General features: G+C 50.6%; 1 long non-coding RNA gene across 1 annotated transcript; it reads left to right on the forward strand.

Annotated features, from left to right (window-relative positions):
- The first annotated feature begins 3,264 nt into the window (after nucleotides 1–3,264).
- LOC112547676 (uncharacterized) lies at nucleotides 3,265–9,910 on the forward strand. The gene is made up of 4 exons (XR_012895984.1): nucleotides 3,265–5,085; nucleotides 5,984–6,089; nucleotides 6,178–6,383; nucleotides 8,375–9,910. It is a non-coding gene; the product is annotated as an uncharacterized LOC112547676 (long non-coding RNA).
- Nucleotides 9,911–10,232: the final 322 nt, after the last annotated feature.

Below are 10,232 nucleotides of genomic sequence, written 5' to 3' on the forward strand. Positions count from 1 at the left end.
GCTTTCTCCAATTCCAGCTGGGAGACGAGCATTTCCAGTACAGGCTACTACCCTTTGGCCTGGTGTGTACCTTCAGGGTTTTCACCAAAGCCTTAGCAGTAGTGGTGGCCCACTTACTCAGGACAAGGGTGATGATATTCCCCACTTTAGACAATTGCCTCTTCAGGGGCCACACGTATATGGAGGCATGTCAGATGGTAGCAACAGCGTCCAACGTATTCGAATCTCTGGGCCTTCTCATAAATGCAAAAAAATCATCACCGGTACTGTCTCAGGATCTGATCTTTATAAGGGCATGACTCGACTCAAATGTGGCACGTGCTTACTTACAAAGGGAACATTTTGCAGCAATCCAGGATCTTGTACACACCCTGATGCATGCTCCAACGATTCCCACACGTATTTGCTTACAACTAATGGGCCACATGGCTGCCTCCATCATCGTGGTACAAAACGCAAGGTTACATTTTCACTGCCTCCAACATTGGTTAGCCACGATTTACATTCCAGTGAAGCACAGCATTCACAGACCAGTAGTGGAACCATAGCACGTACAAGAGTCTCTTCAGTGGTGGACCGAGCCAAACAATCTCTTGGCAGGCATCCCATTCCATCGCCCACAAACTACAAAGCAAATAACCACAGATGCTTCCCTTACCGGCTAAGGAGCACACATGGGCAACCTTACAGTCCAAGGTCACTGGTCTACACAGGAAATGTTGTTGAATATCAATGTACTCGAGCTATAGTCAGTATGGCATACTTGCAAACAATTTCAGTCCCAGATAAGAAATATGATGACCAGAGTCCTAACGGACAACACTGCAACCGTGTTTTACATCAACAGGCAGGGGGTGCCCAATCTCATTCTCTCTGTGTGGAGAGCATCTGGTTATGGAACTGGTGTATCCACAACAACACAGTTCTAACAGCCTCCTATCTTCCAGGGGCCAACAACACTCAGCAGGCAATTTCCCCACAATCACAAACGGGAGATCCGCATGGACATTCTGAATTGTATATTTGCCCGGTGGGGGTTTCAGACAATAGACTTGTTTGCAACGGAAAACAACACAAAGTGTCCCAGCTATTGTTCCAGAGCGGGAATAGGATGTCGCTCATTGGGGGATACTTTCCTTCTCCATTGGGGAAGGTCACTGTGATACACCTTTCCCCCAGTGGTTCAAATGCCCAAGATCCTCGAGAAGATCAATATGGAAATGGCTCAAGTAATTCTTATAGTCCCAGCGTGGGCTTGCCAACCTTGGTATTCAGTGCTCCATCAGATGTCGGGAAAGGACACCATACACCCTGCCTCTTCTCCCGAATCTTCTGACCCAGGACAACAGATCACTGAGCCACCCAAGACCCGAGATCCTGCACCTCACGGCATGGATGTTGGTTGGTTCAACGATTCCGAACAACTCTGTTCACAATGGGTCAAGCAAGTGTCAATGCACAGTAGAAAGGATTTTACATGGGTAACATATACAGCTAAATGGACCAGATTCCGGGCATGATGTGCGAGCAATAATCTAGACCCCCCCCACTCTGCAACCTTATCTCATGAACTGGATTACATCCTACAGCTCCATGACAACAGACAGGCAATAGCCTCTTTACGGGTACATTTAGCAGCAATTAGCGCTTTTCACCATATGGACGAGCGATTCTCCTTATTCGCTCACCCCACTACAGAAAGGTTTCTGAAAGGGCTCACAAACTTTGATCCACCGTGGAGGCCACCTCCACCCTCGTGGAACCTGGACCTAGTTTTGAAGACTTTGACTTGCCCTCCCTTTGAACCCCTAGCCACAATACCATTACACATACTCAGGGCTCGACAAATACACTCGCCTGCTTGCCCGTGGTGAGTAGATTTTACCAGCTGGTGAGTGCAGGGGCAGACTGGCCCAGTGGGCTGTTGTAACGGGCTGGCCGAAGCCCGCACTACGGGCGACGTGGCCCCATCCGATCTGGCAGAGGAGCCGGGAAGGGGGAAGTGCAGCGATTCTTGCCATCAGGCTGCCTGCGTGCAGCTCCAGAGTGAGGAGGCAGGGCACAAGCCAGAGAGCGTAATGCTGGCAGATGCCAGGACGCTGGCGTAACGTGGCCCTGCGGATTTTAAAGGGCTGCGTCAGCTCGGCTCTGGCCGCGTGTCCCTGGAAGCTGGCTGCAGCGTGAGGCACAGCCAGGCCCTGCTGGATCCAGCCCTCCCACGGCTCCAGCCCCCTTGCCAGTGAGAGACCACTCCCTGTCGAACTCCTTGCTTGCTGCACCCGCCCTGTACCCCTTTGTCTCTGAACCACACGTTCCCCATGCCACCCCAGCTCCCCTGCACCCCAGACTCCCTGCTCTCCCTCTTCCCTGTAACTCTCTGGCTCTGCACCACCCTGCACCCTGTTCTCCCCGATCCCTGCCCACCCCAGCTCTGTGCTGCCCATTTCCTGCACTGTTCCTAGACCCCGATGCCTCTGCCCCTCCCATTCTCCGGGCCTCCACCGCACCCTGCACCCTGCTCCCCCCGATCCCTGCCCCCCAGCTCTGTGCTGCCCGTTCCCTGCACTGCCCTTAGACCCCAATGCCTCTGCCCCTCCTGTTCCCCATGTCCCATTCTCTGTGCCTCCACCGCACCCCACATTCTGCTCCCCCCAATCCCTGCCCCCCCAGCTCTGTGCTGCCCGTTCCCTGCACTGTCCCTAGACTCCAATCCCTCTGCCCCTCCCATTCCTCGCGTCCCATTCTCCATGCCTCTATCCTGCTCCCCCCCGATCCCTGCATCCTTCTGGCTCTGTGCCTCCTGTTCCCCATGCCACCCCTGCAGCTCCCCCTCCCTCGCACTGTTCTCTGCACCCGTCTGGCTCTGTGCTGTCCCTGCATCCTGCTCCCCCTATGGGTCGGGAGTGAAGGGTGCTTGTCCATAGGGAGCGGCTGGACAGGGCAGGGAAAAGGCTGCTGTGACCCAGCAGCAAGTGAAAGGGGGAGTTCACTTGAAGCTCCTTTGCCTTTATGGAAAAAAATGAATGAAAATGCTATTTGCTATTTATAGGGCTAACATGCCAGGACAAAATCGAAAACAAAAAAAATTGCAAAATGTAAACATGTAAAAGACAACAAAAAAGGGGGGGGGCAAAAAATGTTTTGCTTGGGGCAGCAAAAAACCTAGAGCTGGCTCTGGGGGAGGGGAAGGGGCTGGGCTGGGCTGTAGGGAGGGGAGGGAAGGGGAAAAATATGGGGAAGGGGCTTGTGCTGAGGGGAGGGGAAGGAGAGGAGGTCAGGAGAAGAAGAAGAAGAAAGGGGAAGGCACCAAGATACAGGGGTGTAGGAGAGACAAGTCCCAGGAGGCCAAGTGCAGACAATGAGGAAAAGGGCAGGAGGGGACGTGTCAGTGGGAGGGGGGAACAGGGTGATGCTGGGAGACGAGAGGGTAAGGGCACTTGGGGTTAGAGGGAAGAGACGGAGGTGCTAAGAGAAGGCTTGAAAGAAGGGGAGGGCATGAGGAAGGCAAGGACGGAGCAAGGCATGCATGAGGGCACAGGGGCATGAGGAGAATGGGGCAGAGGGTGGTGAGGGGGTGGTATCAGGGAAAAAGAGGGCAAAGGAGGCAGGGGCAGTGAGGGAAAGGAGAGGCACCAGGAGGGTGCAGGTGCCAGGGGATTCTGGGGGTGAAGCAGAAGGACAGACACCTGCAAGGGAGGGACTAGCACCAGAGTAGAGAGGTAGGGCAGGTGTGTAGAGGGAGATGTTAGGAGAGGGGATGAGGAGGGGTAGCTCACATGATCAGAGTGGGGCTACTGGAGGAGTGGCACAGGGGAGAGAGAAGGGCTGGTGGAGGGGGGCATGTCTCAGGAAGGCTGAGGGCAGTGAGAAGGGCAAGAGTCAGGACAGCAGAGGAGGGTGAGGAGTTGGGGGGCAGCAGACGCCAGAGGAGCTGATGGAGCAAGGGGAGGAAACATGGCAGCAGAGGGAAAAGGTAGAAGTTTATAAGATATTTATTAATAACTTGGGTGATATTTATTAATAACTTATTAGTAATTACTGTTCTTATTCTTATTAGGAATTTATGCCATTAAAAAAACACTTTTTGCGGGGAGGAAGGTGGCGAGTCCCTTTTTTGTCTGGTGAGTAGGGTTTTCCATAATTAGTCGAGTCCTGCACATACTTACCATAAAGCTTTTGTTTCTTCTAGCCCTTACCTCAGCTCGTAGAGAAAGTGAGATAGCAGCCTTCATGGTTTCGCCTCCTTATACAATTTTTACTAAAGAATCAGTGATGCTGTGATCCCACCTACCGTTTATTCCAAAGGTCTCTTCTGATTTTCTCATCAATGAACCAGTTGTCCTTCCATGCTTCTTCCCTAAACCCCATACTTCAATGCAAGACGCGACGCTGCACACACTCGATGTTCTGGAGTTTTACATCAACAAAATGCGGGACTTAAGGAAAACGGACCACTTGATAGTGTCATTAGCGGACCATTCAAAAGGTCAATGTAGTGGGGCAGAGTGGCCGCCCACTGAGCCAGAGGCAGAGGAACCCCTCTGGGAGCCATTTTGGGCCCAGCCTAGCCCCTCCTAGTCACCTGACAGGAAGCCACAGGGTGTGGCTAGGACTATAAGAACTCCGCCAGGGAGCTCAGTCAGGGCCCAGCCTCTGAGGGAGATAGAGGCCTGTCCAGAGCTCCTAGCTCAGGAGGCGGATACCTGGCGTGGGCCTCCCACAGCTGCCTCCCCTAAGGCCAACAAAGACTTCCCTGCCAGGGCTGCTGAGGCCTGGCCAAGCTGGTCAGCAGAGCTACTCTCTGACCCAGAGGAACCCAGGGCTCTGCTGGTGCCGGGGGATTCGGAGGACTGGCCTGAGCCTGTGGTCCTGCTTGAGCCCCAAGGTCTGCAGAAACCCCTGGACTCTGAGGGCTTGCCAGAGCTGGTGGACAGGCTGGAACCCCGATGCCTGCCTGAACCCCAGGGCCTGACAAACCAGCTGGACACTGCAGAGCTCCAACCCATCGAAGCCTGGATTGGGCTGCCCTGACCCTGCTGGGATGACACCTCCCTCGACTCTCTGACTGACTTGCTGGAGACACAGGTACCCGCGAAGGGGGAGATGAGGACTGGCTCAGGAGGTAGCATGGGTGGAGAACAGCCCTAGGACAGCACGTTGCAGGCTGGAGCCCCTGCTGAGCCAGTAGCAGCCTCACTGCTGCTTCCAGGGCCCCTAGGCCAGGACGCAGTGGAGTGGGTGGGCCTGCGCCCTCTGCCACCCACCTACTGGGTGGCAGTCTCCCCCTCGCCACTGCTGCAGGTGCGCTACCTGCCCTGCTCCTGAACCAGGAGCTTCCTCAAACCTGGGTGTTTGTTGCCCTGCCCTGCCCCAGGGCCAGGGCTTGCTTCTTGTGTTTGGTGCCCTGCTCTGTGCAAGGGCCAGGGCTTGTGTAAGCCTGGGACTAGAGACTTGGGGACAATTGACAGGGGTTGCGCGGTGGGACAGGAGTATCGCCCACTGACCTGGAGGTGGAGGAACCCCTCCCCGGGAGGCCAACCGGCCTATAATCCACCCCTGGAAGGGGGGAGCTCAGACTGTTGTGGGCACTGCTGGAGGGCAGTGTCCTGAGAAGGATCCTACCACCTGCTGTCCAAGCTAATTCCTTGGACTGATGGCTGGTGGTGCTGTGGCGGTGAGTGTACCCCGTTACAGTCAACCATTGACTTCTCAGTGCATTTCGAGACTGATAGTTTCATGCATAACTATGTGTCATTCTATATGTAACAAATCTTTACTGAATCCACCTAAGGTCCATTTCACCAGAGCGGTGTTCCCTACTACGGCCTTTCTAAGAGGAGTCCCATTTCATAACATTTGCAGGGCAGCAACCTGGTCCTCTAATGTCACCTTTATGAAGCACTATGCTGTAGTTGATCATTTTGCTTCAGACTCTGCAGTGGCTACAGCAGTACTCAATTGTAATCACAATCTTTAATTCCAGAGCCCTCCGGTAGTTTGGGTACTGCTCTGAAGTCACTAAAAGTGAGGCATCCATGGGGACCACTCGAAGAAGAAGAAGAAGAAGAAGAAGTTACTCACTCTGTGAAGTAATGATTGTTTTTCAAGATGTGTCCCTATGGGTGCTCCACGACCCACACACCTCCCTGCTCCGGAATTGTTTCTTTTCTCTTTCAGATGAGTGGGTGAGAGAAACTTAGCGGGTGCCAGACTGCGCACAGCTGATCAAAGGTGCGAACGGCACTGCAGAGAAGCCGTGCATGCGCAGTCTGGCGAAGCATAGCTATGACAGTTCTCCGAGCCACGGTACCGGGACAGGACCCGACACCAAGAGTGGAGCATCCATGGGGACACATCTCGAAGAACAATCGTTACTTCACAGGGTGAGTAACTCCTTTTTTCCTTTTCTTAATTTTATCTAGTTTTTAATTGAAATAATCTGTAGCATCCAAAATAATTCCTCTCATTTGGAGGTGTTAAGGCCTACAAATATTTGAAAGGATTTATCTTCCCCTTCCTTTAGTTTTTATATAGCTAAATTGTATACACTAAGTTTTGCTATCTTCCTCTTTCCCCAATGTGCTAATCCTTGCAATCCTATTATAATTTTGTTTCACTTCTTAGAAATCCATCCAAATTATCTATATCATTCTGGTAAAGAAATTCCCAGAACTAGCTATAGTTTACTAGCAAGAGTTCATACAAGAGTTGTATAGAAAAGGAGCATGAAGCTCAACGTAATGTATAGATGGCCCCCGACTTGTGACGCGATTGGTTCCTGAGAAAGTGTCACAAGTCAGGGGTGTCGTAACTCGAACCCACATTTACAATATGCACCATGCACCATCATAAATGCAGGGCCAAGAACGTAATTCAGGGGGATTTGGACCCTTCTGCACTTACAAAAATGGCTGTAAGTGCGAGGGGTCGTAACTCAGGCATTCAGAAGTTGGGAGTTTCTTGTACGTGCCCTTTCCACAGCCTGATTATACTGGTGGGCTGTCTTCTCATGCCCCAATCTCCTTTTGTTACGGCCTTCCAGATTTCTTCCTCTAGTTGAACATGTATGTTTTGGATATTTTTTTCCCCAGATGCATGAACCTGCAATTTTTCCATGCTGAATCTCATTGTTGATTTTTTACCATAATTCTAAGCACGTATGGTTGCTTTATAATAGTATTCCCCTGATGTGTTCAAAGAGTCCCAATTCAGAATTATCTATACATTTTATTACTATTCTGGTTTACCCTCTGTGGTAGAAAATTATGAGAAGTAGGAGCAGGTTAAATGTTGATCTTTGTGATACATTGCTGGACACATACTGCCTTTTAACATTGTGATGGGGCACCTCCACCCCGCACTGTAACCCACTCCGAATCCCGAATCGGGGAGTCTGGAGATGCACGGAGCAGGGACAGGGACCCGCGGGAAAGCCCTGGCTGGGGAACAGCCGGAGAGAGCACAGGCGGCAGAGTGGGGGATGCGGCCCGCCCGCCACCATGGGCCCAGGTGGATGACATCACCCGGGACGTCATCCGAGGGAGGCAGGAAGGCAGAGTTGGGGACGCCGGGGGAGGAGGAGCCCCGGAAGCCACAGCGGGGGATTTAAAAGGTGGTAGGAAAGCCCGAGAGAGGGGTGAGACAGGGAGGTCAAGAGGAGACGGTGACAGCAGAGAGAAGAATCCGGACACCTAGAGCATGCTGCAGAAGGACCCGAGAGAGGGGACTACAGTGGTGAGCTTCAACCCGGTCTCCGTGGGTCAGACATGAGCACGGGACTGGGGAAGAAGTGGCCCAGGGCAGGGTCGTGGATCCTGTGAGTGGGGGAGTTTAGGGGCCGCCACCCCCTCCACTGAGCAGGGACCAAGGTCCCCGCCTTAGGGCCCTGGGCCGGGGTTCGGAGAGAGGGACGGCCCGGACCCCCTTCCCCGGTACCAGGGGTGCGATCCCTGTGCCATGCGGGTACGCGACATATGGTGTAACCCGCTTAACGTACGAATAAAACAAACGGTGGTACTGCTACCATGGGCAGTGGCTTAGACAGGTACTTAGTAAATGGAGGGGAGTGGGGAAGACTCGAACCCCACGAGGGGAACTCTTAACAAACATGTTTTATAGTCCTTCCAGCATTCTTCTATGTGGATTATGTGTACATATCCAAGCAAATTGAAATTGTGTCTGAAATGCTGTAAAAACCCATATGGTTTTTATCAATTGTGGTTATATTATCTTCTGGATGATAAGATTTGTCTTTATCATTTTACTAGACAGAAGAGTTTTAAGTTTATGGTAATTCCACAATCAAATGTTCCTGTTCGAAATGCTGCACCAGATTTACTTTTCTTCCATTTATTGTTTTCTTTCACCTCCCTAGTTCTCCAAGATTCAACTGCACAATAAGAAGAATATGTTAAATTTTGTGGTGTTAAATACAAGCCCCTAGCATTGTGAATATGCACATGAAAGGGCAAGGAGATTTGATTTCAAAGCATAACTTCTCAAAATCTTCTGTGAATTGCAATTACATATTTAAAACTGGATTACCTGAGTCTTAAATTAGTTTAACTTTGAGACCCTGGGCTTATCTGTACATGAAACCTGTGGGATAGGAAGAGATGCACAAAGATGTTTGAAGATGCACAAAGAGAGTTCCCATGATTCCTCCTGCTAACAGTACTGCATTTTACACAAAGTCCCTCCAACCCTAACTCCCTACTCATTAGTGATGGACCTCTAGTCCTACCATTTCCTTTGAGGCACTGCGTTCACTGTGTTAGGGCCACTGCGTTCATGCCATTGTAAGATGCCCGTTGCAGCCCCTCAGGCTCTCCGGGTGACAAAAATAAAAGCATCTTGAATGAGAAGCGGTAGCTTCATCACTGGGAGAGGGTCTGCCATTGATGAAGCTCTGTCCACACCAGTGCTTTTCATCATTACAGTTTTTTTGGAAGCGAGTGTATATTTGTTTTTTCTACACCCTTGAGCCATGAAAGTTTCCATAAGGAAGTGCAGTGTAGACATGGCCTAGGATTGAAGTGTGGGCTATTGTAGACTTTGCACACTTTAGAAGAGAGCATCATCAGTTTTTGCTGAAGAACATGCATAAAGCAAAATTATGCAGTATGCATGTGCAATTTAATCCAGTGCCTGTGTGCAATTTAATCCAGTTATTACTGGTCTGGATGCCTTCATTCCCAATTGGCTACGAGAGGAAGGGAAGAGAAAGGTTGAGCTCTCATTGAGCCTTCCTACTGTTAAAGCTAATGATAAAATTACATTGCACAGTCCTTTGGTTTGTTTTTCCACTTCATGCAGCAGCTTTTCCTGCAGTAAGAAGGTATTTCAACTTGCCTCTTTTTTGTCCTCTCTGTTATTCATTAAAAAAGGTGCAGTTCTGCCTCTTATTTGTGCTTCCATGCTTGTAATAAACGGTGTATTGGGATTCATTCCACTGCCTTGTTCATTTCAGACATTCTTCTCTTCAGCTCTACTTAGAACTTGGTTCCAGAAAGTACCCCCTTCTAATGAATTATACCATAGTAATCCTTCCCCTCAAACTACTCCCCGAGACCTGGTTGACACTAGAACCTTAGTACAAAATAATACCCCCCTACACACACACCCTCCAGGTTGAATTTGTAAGTGATGCATCCACACTACCACGCCGATATTCTGGAATAAGAGGCCACAGAATTCAAACTCTGTACTCCTGCTTTTCACGAGGAATAACACTATTCTCAAAGTTGCGTATCCAAAATAACATTAGTGTGGATGCTCTGGTGCTGCTAATTCAAACCATTTGGCCTCTAGGAGGCCTTCTACAGATCCCAAGAGTGCTTCTTGGGACTCTAAGTCCAAGGTAGTGGTCCATATTAATGGAGCCTGCCTTGGACTACATTCAATTCTTCCTGGGTACGTCTACACTAGCTCGTTAGTTCGAGCTAGGTAGGGTAATTAGGGCAAGAGGAGTTGCAAATGAAGCCCGGGATTTAAATATCCCGGGCTTCATTTGCATGTACCCGGGTGCCGCCATTTTTAAATCCCCCTTAGTCCGAACTCCGTGCCTGCGGCTACATTCCACGTGGAATGAGGAGTAACGGTAGTTCGAATTAGAATCTTTAATTCGAACTACCTACTCTGTGCCGCGTGTAGCCGCTGGCATGGAGTTCGTACTAAGGGGGATTTAAAAATGGTGGCGCCCGGGTACATGCAAATGAAGCCCGGGATATTTA

The sequence above is a fragment of the Pelodiscus sinensis genome, chromosome 15, assembly GCF_049634645.1.
Source record: "Pelodiscus sinensis isolate JC-2024 chromosome 15, ASM4963464v1, whole genome shotgun sequence".
Taxonomy (NCBI): domain Eukaryota; kingdom Metazoa; phylum Chordata; order Testudines; family Trionychidae; genus Pelodiscus; species Pelodiscus sinensis.